The following is a 23,371-nucleotide window of genomic DNA, read 5'->3' on the forward strand; positions in this document are numbered from 1 at the left end:
AGAGTGGTAGAACATATTTTGTTGTTAGGTGATCCCAGTTCCTTCTTTACCGCAGATTTTAAGCTTTTCAATGATCAAAATGGCCAGATAAATAGTGCCATGATCACACCACGTGTGTATTAATTAGCCCATTCCGATGGGATTTCGGATCTTCTGCCCATATACACTACTCAGGTGAATATTATGTAAGAGGATAATATCTCCCCCTAGATAATATTATGTAAGAGGATAAGATATTCTCTATATATGACTGCATGGCTGCAATGTTTGATGGATAGACGTGGCAGAATTTGTCTGAGCAGGAGATCCGGACTCTTCCGATGGATACCAACACACAATGTGTTAAAAAATCTTACCTCCTCATCTTATTTCTTAGATCTTTTGAATATTTTTTGGCCACGTAGAAGATCAGACCGTTTTAGTTTTAAACCCAGGTGTATGCGAAAATTGACACGTTGCAACCGACCAGACTTTACCAGGAAACCAGCTGAGGAACACCTTCGATCCGCTTTTACTGAGGAACAGTTTGACACAAGTGCGGAATTGGATGAACTGAATTGTTTACTGCTTTTTAATTATGCAATATTCTCATTTGGTGAAATATTTTGGAAAGAATATTCATTCTCATTGATACGCCCTTCGCATTCAGAGCTGAATCACATTTGAAATTGTTTATTTAGGAAGCCAATACCAATACTCATAATTAAAGGGGGAAACTTGGGTTGGGTCATTTGCAACCCTATATATAGGACCAATCAAAACTCCATATCTAGTGTATGTTTTCATTCAGGTATGGTGGGGATGAGAGATTGGTATTGATAATTAAGAGTGTTTCGTCGTAAAACATTTATATAGTATGATGTTTATATACTATTTATATAGTATGATGTTCATTTTTTTTTTTCGTCTCCTCTGCCCCTTCTAACACTTCTAAGTTCCAACATGTTAATAAGGAAAATAATATCATATGGAGTAAAGTGTTGGATAGTCCAGAAACAATGTCTTAAAAAACGAATGTGTATGCTGGGAAGCTCGGGATAGATGGAGGAGTGGAAAAAAAAAATGAAATCATTCAATAAATTTTTCTTTAAGAATAGCTCTAATAGATAATAAAATGAGAAAGTAGACTTAGAGACCAATGATACATGATGTATAAAATATTGATTAGAATGTGAAATCATGTGCATATCACATGGTATTAATAGTGACATGGGCATATGCTCCCATCGAAGTAGGGTATTGGCTTTAAAGAGTATGGTAATTACATGAAAATGCACTTGCATATATATCTTAAAAAATAGTTTTTTAATATTTACATTAAAACCAATTTTCAATTTGTCCTACGTAGGAAAATTATAAAATATTTTTTGAGTTTTTAAATAGGAGCTTGTTTACACTTACGATAATAAGAATAGAGTACGGAGGCTTTCTACCATGCAATGCACGTGCATGTATACGATGCAAATGCAATGAGGCACTTTAGAGGTACACTTTGCTCACACCCACTTGAAGCAGCATTGATTTTTTTGTGCGAAGCTGAATCATGACTATTGATATTTTAATAAAAAAATCAATAGTCACGATTTGATTGGATGAGATTAAGAGGCATCATTCAAAAATTAATAATCATTAATTGTTAACTAACTTTTAACAATCACAAAGTTTGAAATTGTGATTGTACAAAGAGCCTTTTTTTGAACCAATGCATTCCTCTTTAAGATGACTCTTCAAATATTATATATGGAGTGTGAATCAAGCAAATGAACACATAAGTTTTCGAAAAATCACTCATCTCTCTCAATCCGATCTGCTACTGTATCATAGAAGGTTTCTTCGAAAACTCTTCAAATTTGTTTGTTGCAAATTCTTAGTCAAAGCTTTATTGTATCTTGAGAATATATTTACTTATAATCAAACAGCAAACTCAATAAAACTTAATGGGAGAAAATAACGTTTTAAAGACAATATTTTTAAGCACACCCCAGAACTTTTCCACTAAGCTTTTATGACCCCAATTTCCAACATGTATATTATTTAACTTTGTGATTGAATACTTGAATTGAGTAATACCAGTTTAAGGTAAAGGACCTTAAGGTTGAAATTTTAAAAGATGCCAAATTGGCAAAGTTGACCTCAAGCTGAGCCAATCACTCAACCTCTCTCAACAGATACAACCATGATAACGCCCTACAATCATTCAACCTCACTACTAGCCCCGTTTATAGCTGATGTGGGAGGTTGTCATAGATTCCACAGTCCACTACACAATCATCGCCCTAAGCTAATCCACACCCTAGTCCTAGTCGTAGGGTGGAAAAATGGAAACAAAACCTTAACCCTCCATTTTTATCTTTTGATGTTACTATACTATGAATTGAATGCCAACCTACTCTAGTCTCTAATACAACATTTTGATTGTGGTTGCTTACGACTTTGTTTTGGCAGGATTTGACTTTTGAGGAACCAGGAAGATTTCAATATAAGCCAATGTCTAATTGATCATCAAAACAAAGAAGGGAAAGAATTAAGTAGCCCCTGCATCTGCATATGCTAGCTGAGACTACTAATCAAATACTATTGAGCAGATCTTATGGGACTCTTCATCTAATTGAAACTTAGATTAGATTCTGGGCTCAAGTTCATGTCCTTAAATGCGTGCAATGGATATTAATCAAAAAAGAAAAGTAAATTGGCAATTGAATAAGGGTAGTAAACCATGGTTTCCATGGAACATCAAATGGTTTAAATACCTGCCAGTAATACTAGAATCCGTTTTGATTCTGATAGCTTCCTACAAATTACCATCTCCATTAGAAGACCATAACAAACAATCTGGATGAAACTCGCATTTTCAAAGATTCTTGTCAAGGATGAAACTCACATTTTCAAAGATTGTTTAATGATAAAATAAATTTTGATGATTATCCATCCTCTTTCTTATACCTATATATGATACATTCGTTAGATGGTGGGAGAGAGCAATCATCAATAATATTAAAAAAAAAGGCAAATAAAAATACTATTGGGAAAAAAGCTACATTGATTTTGTGGTCATATGGAAAAATATAACTAAAATGGTTTTCAATAAAATTACTTTATACTTTGTAATTTGGGGGTAATATCAGACAGATATCCTGAACTTTCAAATGTGACACTTGAGTACCAGAAATCCCAAAAATAAATACTCCTATCCAGTCATTATTAGTATTCCATAAATAAGTTAGATATCCATGGCATATGAAGTCATGTACAACTTTAAACATTTTAGAATCCCCAAACTGTCCTCCTTATGTTTTTTTAGGACATTTTTAGACCGTATTACCCTCTCTCCTCTATGAAACCATTGTTTTGAGATCTTCATTCTTAGGTTCTTATTTTTAAAATCCTTATTTTTCTTATCAAATTTGAAGCATTGAACTACAATAAACATGGATCAAGTCGGTGAAGTCATTTCGCTGAACACAACCCTTGCCAACGAAGTATTTTTTGTCGGGTTCAACCCTTTTCAGCTTGTTTCTAGGGCTCTAAATAAACAACAACGTTGCCTAGACCAAAGACTACAACTTAATCGGGTTGTTTTGGTCATTTTCATTTTTTGTTTTTCAATAATTTAAATATACATATGGGCATGTCGGTAACTTTATTGCACACTATAACATGGGCTAAGGATACTAGACTGGGGTGTCTATTTCTAGGAGTTTGGGGTACTCAACTGTCGAGTTTGAAAGTTCAAGGTTTCTATTTGTCACTACCCCCAAAGTATAATACTTATTGAAAAATTTAGGTTAATTCTTTAAATCTTTATATAACAAAAAATTAAAATTTAATAGTATCTTGAAAATCCCAACATCACATCCATGGTGGTGCACAAAGCCTTAGGCTCACTTTGGAAGGAGTACAAATGCAAATATATGGAATGCAAAACCTTATATTTTGCATTATTTTATATGTATTTATACAGTACATATTTGCATTTGTCCTCTTTCCAAACTCAGTTTCAAAACAGAAACAAAAGCATACCTTTAGGCTTTGTTCATTTGTGGGTATTTCATATGGGGTAATTTGGTCAACTGGGCAGTTGATCATGACCCTTGCATTTATACACAGCTATATTGGGCCCCATGGTAAAAGAAGTTTTCAAAAAGTATAAGTTATTTACACTCCTTGAGGGTAAGTAGTATCTTACTCATGCACCAATAACAGTCTCTCCCTTGCACCTCTCGCTTTATCCATACCCAAGTAAGTTATATCACACAAGAACACTAGAATGAATTTACCCCTAGGAAATTTTTGTCTAAGAAACACTTGTTTGGTAAACTCACTTACCCAGGTAAGTGAAAACATATGGGGCCTTAATGAAGTTTGATCTAACTTTAACAGAGTTCCTGAGTTCAACTTTGATTCAAATCTTCACTAAGTTTGATGTAAGAAGGAAGAGGAAGTGGGAAGGGTTAGGGGGCTCCTAGAATGTGTTAGCAAATTGTAATTAAGATTAGGTTTAGCAGAAGTGTGTATATATTAACCCTAGGATCGCCCCTTTCCTTTCTTAAATAGGATTGTATTCCTTTTCTATTTAGAGGAGCTTATCTCATAAGTTTCCTCTAATTATAAATTAGTCCCCTTTAATTACAATCAGGTCCCTCTACTAAGAATTCTCTTAGTAAACACCCTCCCCCATAGTTTACATATCTTTTGCCCCTTAATCTGTGTGACGTCTTAAGTTCATTACCATTAGGTAGTGCCAAATGATACAAAATTCCTTTAGCATCCCAAATGGAACTCATTCCATCTGAATTGGATTAAAACTCTTTAATTCTCCATTGAATGCTAATAATTGATCATTTTTCATAGGAGTTCCACAGCTCATGAGTGACACCTATTAATATGTTATGACCACCTTAATAGTCTGAATTTGACAAATTGAACCTTTCTATCTATAGCTACCATGCAATTGGATGACTCATATGGTGACAATTGAAATGACAATTTGCTAACACATGAGCAAAGAGCCATACTGAATATGTCAAATCCAACTAGCTCAATCATACTCTGAATTGATAATGACTCATATGGTGACAATTGAAACTCTTTCCATAAACCATATTGCTTTAGCCAAGGACTTTTTAATCACGTCAATTTCAATGATATATTCCATTTCGTGCATTTTGCATGCTTCCATGCATAAGGCATTATAGCTGACATGTGCATGCTCAAATCCCTTTGTTAGGGCATAAGTGTTTGCACCATCAAGCTGTAGTAAGCACCACCTCATATACGAGATATCCATGATAGAAATAGTTGTTGATAGTTGATTCCATGCAACTATTCTACTAATGGGTTAAGCTCAGTGAAGTTCTTCTCTGACAAACACCCACATATTTGCTTAAGTCTCTCCATACAAGTGACTTGAAATTCATCACCTTTAAGGCAAGCATAATATGTGGTTGTCTATTTGGATTATCAAATCCCCCTTGATAATCCTGTGACTGGAAGCTATTTTAAAACCTTGTACCAATGACAGACATCTCAAATTCCGAACACTCTTGAGAATATAATAGCTTGACAAAGATTATGGACTATTATGTAATTATAAGCAAAAAAAAGGACATGAATGAAAACTGCCCAATTCGTATTAAAGTATGAATAGTACAAGATTGTCCTTTTACCCTAAAAAGGAAATATCATCCAACCCAAATAATTGAGAGGGCATGGTGTTACTACATTGAATTTATGAAGTGGTGCAGATTTCAAATATGGCCAATCCTATAAAACAGATTTGGATTGGATGGACATGGACAAATATAAATTGGATGCATCTGGGGAAACAAAAAATGGCCAATTTGTGAATTTTATTTAAAGAATATTTTCAATCATACTGGAGAGGCTTGGGCTTTTCCAAGAGATTGGCTTTGGATAGAAAATTATTCAAAAATTTGCCTAGTTTCAAGCCGCCTTCTTGGTGCTCTTTTCTCCTGTTACTGACTTAAATTCATTGTAGTAGAGGATACAATGTCCATAGATTATTAAGAGAGCTAATCCATTGAGCTTTGTTGATAAAATTATTATATAGGGCATACATATTTCAGGCCAACATGGTGCTCGATCAGGATCACCTAGATTTTAACTAGGGAAGGTTATCTGTAATTTGCAGAATTTGCCCAAAGTTAAACAATTACTTGCATATGTGCTTTAAATGTTGTGGCTACAAATGTATTTGGATGCATTACCAAGCAGTATCAACAATGGATGGATTTCAATGATATAAAACTTGCATCAATTCTAGACTCTAATGGTTTGGTCTTGAGTAGGATTGGCTTTTATTACAAGGAATTCAATCAATAGAAGGGTATTGTTGAGGCACAATGCCAATCTCTTCAAGTTTCAGAAGCTACGACCATCAAAATTGGCATGTATGACCATCAGAATTGGGCTAGGACTAGGCCTGGCTCTTATAATAATTTTGGTGCAAAACAGGCCCAATAAGGACCATATATAACATAGCACAAGCTTGACAAGCTTGATCTCGTTCAAGATGAACGCAGTTGATGCTCTGAATCCACAGGGGAATCGTGAGTTGTTAGAATTTGAATTCTGAGAAGTAACAAAAACTTCACACAGAGAGCGCTTGCTGAAGTGGAATCGATAAAGAATACTGCTTCAAAATACATGGAATCCCTGTTTTATAATGAACACTCAATCCTACTTCTACTAGTACTAGGAATCTGAAAATTACTAAGTAGACTCCCTTACAAATTAGACTCAGGTAACCTATTCACCTAGGAAATAACCTGTCTACTTGTTTACTTCTAACTACTCTTGGAATTGAGTGGCCAATTGTCTTACGTCAGTCCCCTCCACTTGAGAAGAACTCGTCCCTGAGTTATCCTTGGCATGCAAAGGTTCACCAAGCGGGTAATACTCGTACAGATCCGAGACACTGAAGGTCCTAGAAATCTACTTCTCTTCCGGGAGATCCACCACATATGCATTGTCATTAATCTTCTTCAACACTCGATAAGGCCCATATTTCTTTGGCTTTAGCTTATTGTAAGTCCCAGTTGGAAATCTCTCTTTCCTCAAGAAGACCATAACCATGTCTCCTTTAAATACCTTATGCCGCTTATGTTTGTTAGCTTGTGCCTTATACTTGGCGCTAGATTCTTCCTGCTTCTTCCTAACTTCTTGAATTGCCTGGAACTGTTCTGCCATGTTGTTAGCTGATATACTTAAACCTAGGACTTTGGGTATACTATAGAGAAAGGAAAGACTCCTAAACTATGGACAAAACTGTTGTATGCAAACTCTGCTTGGGGCAATGCATTTGTCCCATTGTTTAGGCTTCTCCCCGCAAATACAGCGAATCAGATTGTCTAAGGTTTGGTTCACTACCCCAGTCTGAGGATGTGCAGTGCTACTGAATTTGAGTTCAGTATTAAATCTCTTCCATAGTGTAAGCCAGAAGTGAGCAAGGAACTTCTTGTCCTTGTCTGAGGTAATAGATTTTGGAATTAACTTTGTGCAACCTGACAATTTCTTGAAAGAATAATTTTGCCACATGTGCTGCATCTGAAGAATTCATGCAAGGAACAAAATGGGCCATCTTCGAAAACCTGTCAACAACAACAAATACAGAATCAACCCCACGCTGTGTCCTTGGAAGATCTAGCACAAAATCCATTGAAAGATCTTCCCATGCTGTTGTTGGTACTGGCAATGGTATATAAAGACCCGTGTTCGATCTATGCATGTCCCTTTCTTACCAAATTACCCACATCTTTCTTCAACTGTGGTCAGTAATACCGTTCCTCAACACTGGCAATGGTCTTGTCTCGATCAAGATGACCACCAAGACCACCTCCATGTGATTCTCGAATTACCTTCTCGTGCAAAGAAGTCCTTGGAATGCACAATCTGTTTCCCTTAAACAAAAACCCATCCTGCAGATATAATCAAATCTCGATAGGCTGCCTTGTCAAGAATTTCTCCCAAATACCACTAAAATCTTCATCGGATTCATACAACTCTTTCAGGCATTCAAACCCTACGACCTCAGTGCTTACAGTGACAAGCAACGCATCTCTTCTACTCAGTGATTAGTAGCTCCAGACTAGCTTATGCTTAATGACATAAGAGAACTACTCCAAGTAAGAGGCCCACCTTGCATGCATCTTATTAAAATATTTTTGACTCCTGAAGTATTTCAATGATTGATGATTTGAATGTATCACAAACTCTCTCTGAGTTAGGTAATGCTCCCAATGCTGGAGAGCTGGAACCACCTTGCATGCATCTTATTAAAATATTCTTGTTTGTAAGTAGACCATTTATGTTGTGCTTCATTATATTCAACTTTTCGCTATAGGAAGCCATAGGTCTACTCTCTTGTGAAAGAACAGCACCAACCCAACACCGCAAGCTATCACATTCCAATTCAAAAATCTTTTCGAAGTTTGGTAGTACCAGCACTGGTGCAGTAGTCAACTTCTCTTTAATCTCGGCAAAGCTCCTGTTGGCTGCTTCTGTCCATTGAAGCCTCCCTTTCTTTAAGCAATCAGTAATTAATTGGAGCAACAATACTAGTGAAATTACAAATGAAGCACCGATAAAATGTTACCAAGCCGTGAAAGCTACGAACCTCGCTAATTGTCTTCGATGTAGGCCAATTTCTGATAGCTAGAATCTTCTCCTCATCTATGTGAATACTTTCAGCACTAATGATGAATCCTAAGAACATCAATTTGTTTGTTAAGAAATTGCACTACTTGAGATTAACATATAGCTGATTCTCCTGTAGTCAGCACTTGTCGTAAATGGTTAACATGCTCATCTTCATTGCCGCTATAAAACAAAATGTCGTCAAAGTACACGACCACAAATTTTCCAATAGAAGGTTTGAGTGATTGATTCATGAGACGCATAAAGGTGCTAGGGGCATTGGATAACCCAAAAGGCATTACCAGCCAGCCACTAGTATAGCCCTTCCTTGGTTTTGAATGTTGTCATCCATTTGTTCCCCGGCATAATACGAATTTGATGATACTCATTCCTCAAATTTATCTATCTTAATCTTAGAAAACACCTTGACACCCCTAGTTGATTCTGCTTATCATCAAGTCGAAGAATGGAAAACCTGTACCTGATGGTAATTGTGTTGATAGCGCGATTATCCATGCACGTTCGCCAACTCCAATCCTTGTTTGGTGTTAATAGTGCAAGTACGGCACAAGGACTAGTGCTTTAATTTCCTGAATATGTTCCTTACGAAGTAGCTCTTCCACCTTTTCCTTCAAAATTTCATTCTATTTCGGACTCATCCTGTAATGTGGCAAATTCGGGAGAGTGGCACCTATCCATAGTTAACTCCTTGAATTCCTCTAATAACAACTGAGCTTTCTTTGGTATCCCCTCGATTGGCTCTGTTTCCCGTACGCTTCACCCGCAACCCTCACATCTGTAGTAAATTCAGACTCGGAGTTGCAAATTGAAAGGAAAGTCTTCCCTTCCATGTTAGGAGTCTTAGGTTCACCTCCTCTGGGTATAATAGTGATTTTCCTGTTATTCCACATAAATATATACATATGTTTTTCCCTTTATGAGTGGCATCCACATCATATTGCCATGGGCGGCCAAGTAGAATATGACAAAAATCCACATCTACAACGTCACAAACTACATCATATTTATATGTTTTCCCAATAGAAAGAGGAACTCTACAGATTTCAGTTACCTTGATCGTGGGTTTTTTCTTGATCCATCCAATCTGATATGGTGAAGGGTGAGGTTCAGTTGGTAGTTGCAAGTGGTTCACCAATGCCTTAGACACAATTTCTCGTAGCTACCATTGTCGGTGATTAGATCGCACACCCTTTGATTGATCGAGCACTTTGAATTGAAGATCTGGTGTTGCTGAGAAACCTCCTCTTTCTTTGGTGAGCAAAGGATACGTTGTATTAGATAGGCCATGGCATCCCCATCCTCATCAGTAAACTCATCAATTCCATCGTCTTCTTGGTCCTCGACCTGTATAGGTTCTTCCTCGAGGACTTCTTCATGGTTGGCCAAATTAACTTGTCGACGAGCACGGCACACGTTTGGTCTATGACCAGACTCTCCACACCTATAGCATTTATCAGTTGTAGGTTTAGCATAAGGATTATTTGCAGCCTTGCTACTCCCCCCCACCAACCTGTTTGGTTGCACCACTGCCACCACCTACGGTGTGCCTATTTCTTGACGTAGAAGGTCAGGACTGGTTAACCACTTGGGATTACTTTCCCGTTGGCATGGTAGGACGTGATCCTTCAGGCAGAGGTCTACGTGAACTGCCTATCCTTGTATCTTGTTGTGCCATTAGCCTCTTGGCCCGTGCTACTAAGTTCTGTGCTTCTTCCACGGTCCACACAGGTTGCAATCCCATCCTATCTTGGATTATAAATTTTAAACCATTGATATATCATGCAACATGTTGCTCCTCTGTTTCCACTAAATTACACCATGCTTGCAACCTAAGAAATTCTTCCATATATTCTATTATTAGGTAGTGTATGTCATTAACTCTAATAAGATTGATGTACATATACATTTATTGTAAATGAATAAAAGTAAATTATTGTTTTATGTTGATATTGATATGTTTCTGTGAAATTACCCCTTAAAATATACACTTATGATACTTGTATTAGTTTAGATTGTTCTCAACCGTTGGATAGACTTGGAGAGTTTATCTTGTCAAAGCTAACACTGATGTACTGTCAAAGAACTTGGGGTAGCTTGTCTTATCTACTAGGGTTAGACCCAAAGCACATGTAGTGTGTGTTTGGTTGAAACACCGAACCTGGACAATTTTTCAATTATGCCCTGAACCTTTAAAATTGATGGGCAAAACTAGAAAGTTGCATATAACCCCTAAACTTGAATGCAGTACTGCACTAAGTGTTGGATTGAGTTGTCTTTAATATGTCAATCAGTGAAATCCATTGAGGGTCAAAACCTAGGCATGTCGGGGCAGTCTACGAATTCATTTGAGTGGGTGATCAAAGTGATAGTATCGGCCCCTTTCTCGGACAAAGTGAATGATAGGGCTTACACTCTCTTTGGTGGAAACCTAAAACTATTGGCAGTGGTTTTCAATTATGTTTGAGATTTGATTTTGCAAAATATATTTATATGATATATGTTATATGTTTTATGAAAAATATTTCGATCCGAGCAGAGAGTGTGACACTACACCTTGCAACTAGGGGAAATGTCCTTCATTGTCGAGCAGTGTTTAATCATTATATGACGAGAGGCAGGGGTGGAGCTAGGGGGCCATGGCCCTCCCCTATGTTTCAGAAAATCTCAACTGTATTACAATTTTCTATGTAAATTTTCCCCTCCCCCACTCTCTACCTCAATGCTTTCCCTCCCTATGGGTCCATCCATACTTCATTTAGGTTTTGGCCCCCCTTATAAAAATTTCTTGGCTCTGCCGCTACTAAGAGATTAAGTGTAGGAGACCATTACAGGGTTGATTACCTGATGTATTTTATCTTACTTAAATCCATTATCCTTGGGTATTCATAGGATGGCTGAATTCAATGATCATTTAAATGTAAATGTTAGGTCTGTTTTGAACCCATAGTGATGTGCTTAGGGGTTCACTGTATTTAGTAGTGAATTTGGTCAAGCATTTTCATAAAGGTTGGGTCGAACCCATGAGGACTTATGTGAGGTCATTGTTGAGTCCCACACCATACAAATCAAGCCTAAGTTGGCCATGCAACACCCTTGGGTCATGAGCCTTATAGTTGATGGGCCTAACGCCTATAATTAATATGATTAATTAAACTGTCACATGACAATTGTCATGTGACATGGGGAAAATCTAGGTTTGGAAATGGGTATAGAGCACCCATCCTCTTAAGAGGATAAGGCTTATCTCTTAATAGAGTCCACATCCAAATTAGATTTGGATAATCTTCTAATTTGATTAGGAGGAGTTCTCTCTTCTTCTTTTGTCACCCAATAAACCCTAGTTCGACCATAGCTATTTTGGGACTAATAGATATCGGTTTTCTTTTGGTTTTTGCAAGAAAAACTCAGAGGAATTTCATAATCACCTCCCCAGTTCGATCCAAATAGTTGGATTGCAGTTTTGCTAAAAATTGCATTGTTGAACCAGCATCAGAAATACACTACGCCATCTTCAGTGGAGGCTGGTTTTATGACTGGTTTGGGTGTGAACTTCCACCTTGGGATCTATGTTTGTGGCATCCGTATCAGGTATACATCTTTCTCTATGTTTAGTTTCAAATCTAGTCCAGTTCAGCACAAGACTGATCTTTGAAAAATGCAGTTTTTCAAAACATAAGAAATTCGATTTCCGTAAGGATTAGGAAAATTTTGAAATTTCGCCGAACCATCTAACATAGTTCAGCCATCCATATGATGGATCTTAACCCTTCTTTCATCTACTATACAATTCTAGTCCCCTATATGTGATTATGAAATTGTTGGAATAGGAATTGTTCATAATCGGGAGGTAAAAAAGGTCCTATCATTAATTGTTTCATTCCATACCATAGTCTTATAGTTTGCTTTGCTTGCCATTGTTGATTCCTCTGTAGTGGTCCTATGCAACAATCTTAACTTGTTGCTCTTCAGGTACATCCATTATCCCAAAGAATCTTTTTACTTCATAGATCCAGTTGAGGAAGGCTTCAATATCTAGATTCCCATTGAAATTGGGGACCTCTACTCTAATTTTTGGTGTTTTTTCTATAGTTTTTATTTTCTAATTTTGTTTTTCAATTTCTATAGTTTCTATAATTTGAAAATAATTTTTTATTTTGGGTGAAATTTCTATATTTTTTTATATTTTTTTGTGTTTTTATATGTATTTTATATTTGAAAATATTTTTTAAACTTTTTCCTTTTTTCGTGTCTAAATATTAAAATATATGTATATATTTTATATTTATATTTTATATTTTTCTATGAAGGTTAAAATGGGAATATATTAACAGCCGTTAGTCTCTTTAACACCAAGTTAGTGACATGTTGAGTTTTAGACATTTTGAAAAGTTGTTGTGAGTTTAAGAGAAATGCTGAAAACTCAATATGAGTTTTTGACAAGTTACGGATAAAGAATACTGCTTCAAAATATATGGCATCCCCCTGTTTTATAATGAACACTCAATCCTATTTCTACCAATACTAGGAATCTAAAAATTACCAAGTAGACTCCCTTAGAAATTAGACTCAGGTAACCTGTTCACCTAGGAAATAACCTATCTACATGTTTTCTTCTAATTACTCTTGTAATTGAGTGGCCGACTGCCCTACGCCAATATATACTTTTTATAAATTGTAAAAAAAATAAAAATAATAACACATACACTTGTCCCATATATACTAGTCCAGGCCTTGAATTTGTTATATCTGGTAATGCACAGAACTTACAAATGAGGGAGCGAGCAAAATGATGGAAAAGTATAAATTCACCTAACCCTACCATGCCGTTTTGGTTTAAACTCAAAACACCAAAAAAAAAAAAAAAACAAGAAAGAAAGAAAGATTTGTTTTTATTGGATTAAATGGAATTTCAGAATTTGATCCGAAATTTTGAGATTTTGTCCATTTATTTCACTTGGGAGTTTGAAATTCATATTATTCTTTAATATAGAATTAATAACATAAATACAAGAATACTATAAGATACTAACAATGTCAATAAAATAATTAAATGTTTGCAAAACAATATTTTAAAAATTAGAAATTTTAATTAATCACAAATAAAGGGTATGAAATGGCTGAATCTAAAACCTAGAATGGGATTGTTGAGGGCCTTGAGGCTCTTACCATGATATTTTTAAAAGAAAAATAGCTTAATAAGATAGGATTTAAAAATTAAAATTATATATTTGAGTTGAGTGCATTGTCAATTGCAACTTCCTATACATGGGCTGTAGATATGCATGTTTCCCTATCTTCTTTTATGGGTGGGGGTGTGAGTTGTGACCCTGTGTTAGTGTTGCTTGAATGAAGGGAAAAGGCATGGAGTTTAGTACTTGTCCGAATTATGAAACTATGATCAATTAGTTCTGGGAATCGGGTATCCTATTTAAGGATTCAACTCCTCATAGGTCCGTACTCGGCGGACGGTGATGCTCCCACGTACCATTAATTAACCATTAATATAGGACATTCATGTATGTGTCCATACACCACCACCATTCTCTCTAAAAGAGGAATTGCTTTTTAGCTTCTAGCCTCGCAGCAAACCAAATCCTTATTTAGTCCACCGTTACTGTTGTCTTTGATGAAAGAGAGAGCAGCAGCAGTAGTAGCACAACCACCATCACCACCATCACTACCACCACCTGCCAAACAGAAATCGATGCATCACAGACTCCAATACCACAGCAGCAACAGAATTAAATAGCATGAGCATGTGATGCGAGGGTGGGTGTGTTTACAGTTTACACGAACACGCCTTCCTTGCTTACAGTTTCCACCGTCGATCCAATATTACTTTTTCCATGCCCATGGGCCATGACAGCAACAAATCTAACCATACAGTTGAAGCCCAATTTAACACGGACATGAAAAACTTTGACCCGACATCACAAGTTTAGTCACAACCCCACCTCTCAACTATGATCATCACAAGAATAGACTTTGTGTAATAAAAGAGACAGAGACCATACATTAGTCATTAGTGGTTCTTCTCTGTTTCTGACCTTGCTGTACCTGGCTTTAATTTCCATCCATCAATAATAGCTCACAACTGAAGCTTAACAATTCTTTCCCAGTTACAAATTTTTGGGTTGTGGGCTGTGTGGCCCATTTCAGATCACGTTGTCGGATAACACACGGCATGACGGCATGCAGCTTAGTAGAACAACATGGGGAGCGGGAGCGGAAGCGAGAGCGGCACGGCTCCTTTACGCTTATGGTCAAGAAATTATTAAGTTTCACGGATCCAACCAAATTCCTTCTTCACTCTAGCTAGTCATGGTAAAAACCAAAAAGAAACACACCCCAAATGCTGAAGAGCAACATCAGACGACCACCTATGAGAAGGCACTCTATTATTTTGCTACTGCTAGTATATAGACCAATATGTGAAAGGTTGCCTAGTTACGTCAGTCAGAGTCGTATTAGTGACTCGTGTCTACTAGCTCAAGTTTGAAGTATTCTATTACTTAATACTTACTAACATGTTTGTTTTCAAACCATGGCACAAAAAAGCTGGAAATTAATGAGCTGAAAAATGAGAGAGATCACTTTGTAGTTGAGGGCCGGCGTGAGCTCCAGATGGAAAGCCACCAAAATTAAAGACTTCGAGTTTGAGTTGAGGGAAAAATGGAAGAATTTGGGTTAATATAGAAGGATCGATCGCCATCTTTATGTTCCGTAATTTCTTCTTAGAATAATAAAAGGCATTAACGATTCTTCACAGACCCTGCCCTATATATATATATATATCCCTCACTCCGCCTCTCTGCATCACATTCTTCACAGACTCAACTCATTCACATCCATCTCACAAATCAATCTGGATTCTAGACTGTATATCCTTCCAAAAGACGACATGCTTGATGCTTGTAAGATTTAATTAATATAGAAAATGCAAGAGAGGGTGTACCTACCCTCGACATTTAAAGCACTGCACATCAACAGAGCGAGGACACAGTGCATCCATCATTTATCCACCTACCCAATTGTTAATGAGATGAAAACCGTGAAGTAAAAACACATCCGAATCTCCACTTTTTTAAAAGGAAAGGACCCCCCAGGTGCTTATAACCTAACCTCCCTTTTTCTTTCCTTTTTGTTCCCTTCTTACGATGACTACATTTTTTATTTTTGGGTAATCGACGAAGGATCATGGGTAATCGCAATACATTTGAAAGCTTTAGTATTTAGTATTGTTATTTTTTTAACGACCAAGGATCATGGAATTCATAGATAAAGCCAATTAATTAAGATTGAAAAAGAAGGTACATATGCAGATAATAGTAGTAGTGTTAGGTTTGGGGGGTTAAGTGAAATAGGAGAAATGTATTGTTAGATGAATATATGACTCTATACCCTTAATGAATTACGATATTCAATGGACAGAGAGAGAGAGAGAGAGGTTGTGGGCTGAGCCCAGTCAAGAAAACCCAGTTGTGAAACGTTAGCCCCATTATATTTGGGGAGTTCATCTCAGAGTGAAATCAAATGTAACAGCGAGGAAGAATCTATTTCAAACAAAGCCACCATGTGATGTGACAATTAATTACCACAAGTTGAGAATCAAAAGAGAGAAACCGATCAAGTAGAATCTAAGACAAAACCAAACCACTCGTTTCCACTTTTATCTGGAAGCATCATGACTAAACGTAAAAAAGCAGCAGAAAAAAAAAAAAAAAGAAAATACAGGAAAAGACTAACTACGCCAACACTTGGATACATTAAAATTAAAAGCAAATGTTGTTGAGAAAGACCCAATGGGATTACATAAAACACTCCCCCCAACCTCTCCTCCCAAAGACATCTTATCTACAATTCTTTGGGTCCTCAACTCTCTGTCTCCCACACACAATGGCACACATCTGTTTCTTTGGTATCGAAGAGAAAAGAAAGCAAGGAGAGGCATAGCAAGAGCCAAGGAGACGGGACCTTCAGACTGACTTGAAGAAACAAAATTCATTATTATTAAAATTACTGTTTGGCGACGCGAGTGATGGAAGCGGCATGGACTCTTGAAAATTTAGACGTGAGGGTTGCTCCTGAAGGACCCCAGAGCTTTAATGGCTGCTGCTCTCAGAATGTACTGATGATAGAGCGCTGCGAGGGCAGCTCCAGTGAAAGGTCCAACCCAGAAGATCCACTGCAGGCCCACAAAATATTAAAAGAAAACAAGGTTACAATTACCCAGTCAGAAACACCAGAGGTCCAATTCAACTATAGAAATTAAGGAGATTAATTAAAAGTTAAAACGTACATGGTCATCCCAAGCCTTGTCTTTGTTGTAGATGACAGCGGCTCCAAGACTCCTTGCCGGGTTGATGCCGGTTCCGGTGATTGGGATGGTGGCCAGGTGAACCATGAACACCGCGAATCCGATGGGGAGCGGCGCCAAAACCTTATGGAACGTAATTAAAGTTTGAACAAGTTATATTTAAGAAAGGGAAACACTTGTAAATAATTAATTCCTAAATAATAAATTTATATTATTTATGCCCAGTACAGCACCGGAGGCAATACGTAGCTCCGTCAGTAACGTAAAAAAGGGAGCCGGCCACCGGGTGACCGGGGAGGATCTTTGTATGTAACAAAGTTGCTGTTAGAATTAGTTGAGACGGCTACCGTGCACAGGTGCTTAACGGAGCAGCAAACCTACACCTGGTCAATAGACGGACCAAGCAAAAGCCAGGGAGTGGCAAGATAGGAGGAGGCACAAGCACGAAACATCCACTAAAATGGAGGATCCCCACAAGCAAAAGCTGTGAGGTGCCGGTGAGAAAAGCGACCCACCGAAGTCAGAAACAATCTTTAGCCTTTTCTTTGCAAAAGAGAAGAGCCCCATCCATGCCAGAGCCAGTAACATAACAACCACAAAAAGAGAAAACGGACCACCTCCCACTGGGCCATGGCCAATTACAATCTTACATTATGTGGACAATCCATGTTACTGAATATGTGTCCGCATGCTACTGAGCAGTAGTTGTACTATTACTGCCAATAGGCAAACAAATAGTCTGTCTTTGCTACTCGTAACAGCTAGCTGTAGCTGAAAAGGAAAGAGGAAAGAGGACAAGGGAGGGTTTCTCAAACTGATTACCGGGACATGGGAGTCTCTGGCGTTCCTTTTGGGATCAGTGGCGGAGAAGACCGTGTAGACGAGGACGAAGGTACCGATGATCTCGGCCCCCAATCCAACGCCCTTACTATATCCAAGGGCTAATGAGTTTGCTCCACCACCGGAGCGCATGTAGTAAGCCTTCTGGAATCCCTTAACCAGCCCAACACCGCAGATGGCCCCCAGGCACTGTGCCACCATGTACATCACGGCTCGGATCAGCGACACCTTACGCGCCAAGAACAGCCCGAACGTCACGATGACCGTCAACACAGTAATGTAGAGAAACAAAAGAGTGGCAATGAATTCAGCGATGAGAGCCCTGTAGAAGGACCACTTGGTCAATTCACGGCATCGATCAAAGGCGTCGGAGGTGGGTCGTGGTAGTCCTTGGCGGAGAAATGGCCGTGTTCAGCAACCTCAACGTCCTTCCCCATGCCGTAACGAGTGCAAGAGCTCGAAAACAATAAGTTTACAAGAGATGGGAAAGAAAAGGAGAGAGAAGTCACTCGTTGTTATGCTTGGATGGGAGTGGGAGTGAGTGAGAGGAAAGTAAAGTGGGAAGGGGTATTTATTCTGGGAGTCTGAGGAAAAAGAAATTAAGGCTTATTAGGTTGATTTTGCCGCCCCTGCTCCCACTGAAATCGATTTTTGTCCCCGTTTCATGGGCATGGGCCCCTTTCCTTCTTCGTTCTTGCTTTTTATCGTCTATTACTTCTCTCAGTTCTCACCTCACCTTTCAATACCCCTAATAAATTAGCAAAAAAATGAGGTTTTTATAGGTCAGTCCACCTCAAAATATTACAGGCCAGATGTATCAAATCTACGGCCAGATACGATTTATAGGAGCTACTAGTAGACTAAAAGTGGACTGCAATTTCAGATTTTTGGACCCTATATCAAAATGACTATTATCACCTCATATAATGAGCTGATTTCAATGCCATCCCAAAACCCCCAATGATAGCTCTAAGAACCTTGTGCTCCAAAGGATCTTAGAGAAGGAAAATTAGATGGGTTAAGGTGAAAATTCCCAATTCATTATCATTATAAATTAAATATAGATGGTGCTAATAGGGAGAACTCGGGTGACAGTGGTGGGGGTGGAATTATTAGGGATTCCTTGGGAGGCTTTTGCTTTGCTTTCTACAATTTTTATGGCTATACTTCCTCCACTCAAACTGAGTTTTTGGGATCTTCTAGATGGGTTACACTTTTGTCTCCAATTTGAAATCACTGAATTAAAAATAGAGAGTGACAATGAGGTGTTAGTAGGCATCATTAACGGGACAACATCTCACCCATGGTCAATTGCCTATACTTATATAAAGATCAAACGAACACTTGGTAACATGAGGTATTCCATTGGTCACTCGTTGAGAGAAGGAAATAGGTGTGCAGATTACCTTGCAAATGTGGGTGTGAATTTGAAAAGCAACGCAACTTTTAATTCCGAACTTCATACCCCACCAAATCTTAAAAGGCTGTTGCATGAGGATTATGTTAATCTTCCCATTATGAGAATTGGTTAATTGTATTTTTTTAATTTCCTTGTTAGGGTGGATTTTGAGAGGGTGGTAATGAGTGTTTTTCGTATTGGGCATGGGGCAAGGCGGGCTATGTCCTCCCCTCTATATTCTGACTTTCCATTTGAGAATGGTTAATAAAATTTGAGATAGCCACCCCTCTACCAGGAGTAAAATTTATGGATAAAAAAAATACTATTATCACCTTATATTTCGAATTTATTCACAAAAAAGAAAACAAAAGAAAATTTCTCTAGAAGGAATTAAGTTATGATAGTAAGAGAATCGGACGATGGGCCGAAAGCCAGTGAAACACTTCAATGGTCTGATTGATGAATTGCTTCTAGAGGAGACTTTTAACGGTTTAACCTATTTCTTCAATTATTACGAGATAAAGGTGATTATTTATTTATTTAGTAGTGGGTATCCGTGCGATGTACAGTTTTTTTAAAACTAGATGCAAGAGGAGCTAAGGTGCATTAGGCCTAATCCGAGTCCGATCCAAGTCAATCAAAGATTTTGCATTGGTTTGGTTTTAGTTTTCAAACTTCAAGGTAGATTTAGGTCAAAAAAATTGAAGTCTAGTCTAAATTTAGGTTGAGCTTCAGTTGAGTGTATTGGTAGCCCGAGTCCGATTCCATCAATTAGATTCTGCCCAACATCTTGTAATATAAATATCTACATATTATCAATATATTCTACCTAAAAAGGGGCCATAAAGCTCAATACATCCAATCCTAAGCCCAATCCACGATGTTGGGTTGAAGCACAGGTTAAGGCTAGGCTGTTAAGAGAAAATTTATTGGTAATCTTCAATAATTACTGACTAATAATATACCAAAAAAAGAATGACAATAATTACAAAAAATTTATTAACCCAAGCTCGAGTTTAACAACCGAAGGTTAAGCCCATGTTTACCAACTTAGTTCCAACCCAAGTTTAACCTAACATCTTGAGCTAGACTTGGACTTGGGCATAGTGACTAGTGAACTATATAGCCTAGTCTATCATAAAATGTTCGCATGAGCTCAAATGAGTTGGATTGAGCTCGAACTACTCGAGGCCTCAACCCAAGCCCAACTTGAGTTTAGGTTAGTCTTGAGTTTTTTGGCCTTAACCTAGTTTAAAGTTCGAAAACCCAAGCCCAACCTGTGCAAAAGTTTTGGTTGAGCTAGGTCGGGCTTGGGCTAGGCCCACCCAACCCAAGCTACAACCCTATCTCTTTTTGCTTCAAAATCTTTTAACAAAACTCATGCATCTCACGGGTCCCCGCTTATAATTAATAGCACAAATTTTAATTTATAGTTATTAACAATAATATTAATTACTAAAAGCAATAATATTTAAAGGTTTTTTTAATTATTCACAAAAATAGTTAATAATGATTTTAAATTTTATAATTAATATCAAAAAATTATGAATAAATCTATAATTACCGTTAATAATTCTTAATTATGAATTAATAAATCTTATAATTCTTATTTTATAAAAAATATTACTATTGTTAATAGTAATATTCACTAATATTATTAATTAATAAAACAAATATTATAAATTATTAAAAAGTAATAAAATAATTAATTTAATTATTCCTGTAAATAATTATTAAATTTTAATCACAATAAAATAATTAACTATTATTGGTAATTAATTAATTTTTTGGTAATGTGTCACTAACATTAATAATTAAAAACAATAATATATTTTGGTATTAAACTTTGGTAATTCTGAATTAATGATGAATATATAAATAATAGAATTTTAATTGAATTTTGGGAGTTTTTAATTAATCCTAATATTAAAATAGTAATAAAAATAGTTAATTAATTAATTTTGGTAATATATCGTCAATATTAATTACTAAAAAAAGTAATATATTTTGGTAATTCTTAATAAAGCATGGATATAAAAAATAGATTTTAAGTGAATTTTTGTATTTTTTAATTAATCCAAAAATAATTAATTAATGTTGGTAAACTATTGGAAAAATTGTCGAAAATATTTGTAATTAATCCTAAAAATATTAATTATTAGAAATAGTAATATTATTTGGGATTTTTTAATTAACCACAAAAACAATTAATTAATTTTGGTATGATTTATAATAAAATAAAATGAAATTATTAATTATAAAACAATATTTAATATACCATTCAATGTAAATGGGTCGTAACTGGGTTGGATTAATGAAAACCAAACCATACCGGATCGAGTAGTGTGGAGAGAGAGAGAGAGAGAGAGAGAGAGAGAGAGAGGGAGTCATGTCTTAGTTAGAAGAGGGGATTAATTAAGAGTATAAAAAAAAGTTAGTTATGAGCAATATTTAAAGAATGGGGAGAGGTTTCAAGAATTAGGAGATAACGTTTCTTAAATAATTGGAAAGTTCGGTTAGAAAGGGAGAGAGAATAAAAGTGGGGAAATGAGAGTTTTAAGGACAAAAAATTAAGAGTGTGGAGAGATTTTAGGAGAGAGGGGATAAAGAGAGAGATTTTAGGAATGTTTTTAGTAAGAAAATTTTAAAGATTGATGGCTTGTAGTTTGGGAGTAGTGGGAAGGGGGAGGGAGAGAGAATTAAGGTTTTAACTAATGGTCAATAGATTTCGGATAACCAATTCCCCAACCTGATCATGTTTAATTGGTTGGCCAAATAGCCTACAAATTAACTAAACCAGGTCATGATCAGCACTCCTAATTTCATCTAAATTAATATTTTAATCTCTAATAAATAAAAGTAGTTTAATCTCCAATAATTATTAAAAATTTATAGCATAAATGCAAAATGATTGAAAAATATATTGATAATGAAAAATAAATAAATAACTAATAAATTAAAATAATCACAATAATTACAAAAATACTAAAAATAGTAAAAAATATATTAAATTAGTCAATAAATATTGTAATCTCAAATAATAGTTTAATATCCAATAATTATTAAAAATTTTCTATTAAATAACAAAACAAATATAGATTTATACATAATTATTGAAAATATATTTATAAAAAACTATAAATAATTGCTGAAAATACAATAAATATTAATTTTAGTATATTAAATATATAATAATTATATATTAAGATTTTAAACTCGTTATTATTTTGGAGAGAAATTCTCTAGTAAATTAGAGATAAGTAAGAATTGGAGATGATTTAGGAGAAAGTGGGGGAGATAGTTTAGGATAAATTTTAGTTGAGGAGATTGTTGGGGAAGGAGAGCATCTCATTGGTTTTTTTTTTAAATGACATGGAATAAAAAAATAAAAAATTCAAAAAAAAGGAGAAAATTTCTTGATCACTTTGTTTTAATATATATTTATATTATATGTATCAAAATATATTTAAAAAATTATTTGCATATTATTTTTTTATTTTAATAAATACCTTTTTGAAAACAAACTTTTAATTAAAAAATGTGGGGATTTAGGACCCAACAGGGATTGGTGTCAAAAACATGAATTAATTTAAAACTCGGGATCAGGACAGGGAGTATGACCCCCGCTCCAAACTCACCCATTGCCATTCCCACCCGGGGCATGGGGGGGGTCATCCACCAAACCCATAAATATAGTTCAAAAAATTATGGTAATTATAAATGTAGTATCAAATACTTGTAACTTATTAAAGTTTTCCAATTATTTATTTGGATAATTGGAAGTTTTATAATTTAACTTTCACTAAATTAAATTATCAAACTCAGTAATTTTTAGTAATTAAATTAATAAAGTTATATATTTTATAATATGATTAAATATCAATAGATTGACAAAAATTACTGAAAATGTAAAAAAAAATATTTATTGAAATAAAATTTTCAATAAAAAATCACCAATATTTTTAATTAATAAATTTTTATTTATTAATATTTGAATTAATTATCAATTTTTCTGTAATTATTGATTTTAATAATTAATTTTCAAAGATTTCTGAAATTAAATTACCAAAATCAGCCATTTTCAGTAATTAAAATTTTCAATTTACCAAAAATACGAAAAAGTATAGTTTAGTCGTTGA

General features: G+C 35.8%; 1 pseudogene across 1 annotated transcript; it reads right to left on the reverse strand.

Moving 5' to 3' along the window:
- Positions 1-16,232: 16,232 nt before the first annotated feature.
- On the reverse strand, positions 16,233-18,389 carry LOC148870329 (aquaporin PIP2-1-like; annotated as a pseudogene). Its single transcript, XR_016107729.1, has 3 exons — positions 17,816-18,389; positions 16,976-17,116; positions 16,233-16,861 (listed from the first exon to the last, which is right to left on the reverse strand). The product of XR_016107729.1 is annotated as an aquaporin PIP2-1-like (transcript).
- Between the last annotated feature and the right edge of the window lie 4,982 nt (positions 18,390-23,371).

Source organism: Nelumbo lutea, chromosome 2 (assembly GCF_056320005.1).
Source record: "Nelumbo lutea isolate HS-2025 chromosome 2, American lotus-T2T, whole genome shotgun sequence".
Taxonomy (NCBI): domain Eukaryota; kingdom Viridiplantae; phylum Streptophyta; class Magnoliopsida; order Proteales; family Nelumbonaceae; genus Nelumbo; species Nelumbo lutea.